This window comes from Antrostomus carolinensis, unplaced genomic scaffold (genome assembly GCF_000700745.2).
Source record: "Antrostomus carolinensis isolate BGI_N321 unplaced genomic scaffold, ASM70074v2 scaffold15937, whole genome shotgun sequence".
NCBI classification, from domain to species: Eukaryota; Metazoa; Chordata; class Aves; order Caprimulgiformes; family Caprimulgidae; genus Antrostomus; species Antrostomus carolinensis.
In genome coordinates this window covers 164,713-165,497 of record NW_010329631.1, presented here as the reverse complement: position 1 = coordinate 165,497, position 785 = coordinate 164,713, and positions in this window count along the sequence as shown.

Here is a 785-nt window from a genome sequence, read left to right as displayed (position 1 = left end):
CAGGACAGAAGTGTGAAATGGGACGTTTCCTGACCGAGTCGGCATCCCCCCAGCCCTTTTCTCTCTTGTGGATTAAATGACGATGGATGGGATCAAATCTGCTGCTCCAGTTACTCCGCGTTTCCCTGCGAAGGGCATCGATAGCTGCAGATCCAGCATCTGATCTGGCGAGAGCCTCGAGCGCAGAGCCCGTGCGGCTGAGTGCCGGGGTCCCCAGGCAGCGCTGCCTTCCCAGGGAGCACAGCACCGCTCCCTCCTGAAATGTCTTCCACTAAAGTGTGGATGTAAGTTAAGGAGATAAAAGTTATTTTAGTGAGTGCTGCAATCTATCCCTTTCCCACAAACAGCATCCTCAAGGAGTCTTCTCTACTCACATAATGCCTTTTTTTTAAACCTGCATAGCTGTGCTTGAGCAGACTTTTGCTCTAGGCAAGAGGGCAGACATTCCCGTGATTTAATTGCTTTTTTTCTTTCAAGAGGGAGCTGGAAAATGAGTGGGAAATAAGTTCATTCCAAAGTGATTTAAACATCCCTTTCCCACAAACAGCATCCTCAAGGAGTCTTCTCTACTCACATAATGCCTTTTTTTTAAACCTGCATAGCTGTGCTTGAGCAGACTTTTGCTCTAGGCAAGAGGGCAGACATTCCCGTGATTTAATTGCTTTTTTTCTTTCAAGAGGGAGCTGGAAAATGAGTGGGAAATAAGTTCATTCCAAAGTGATTTAAACAAGCTATGTCTGTGAAAGGACAGGCTGGGGGGGCTGCAGGACACCAAAACCCCGGGG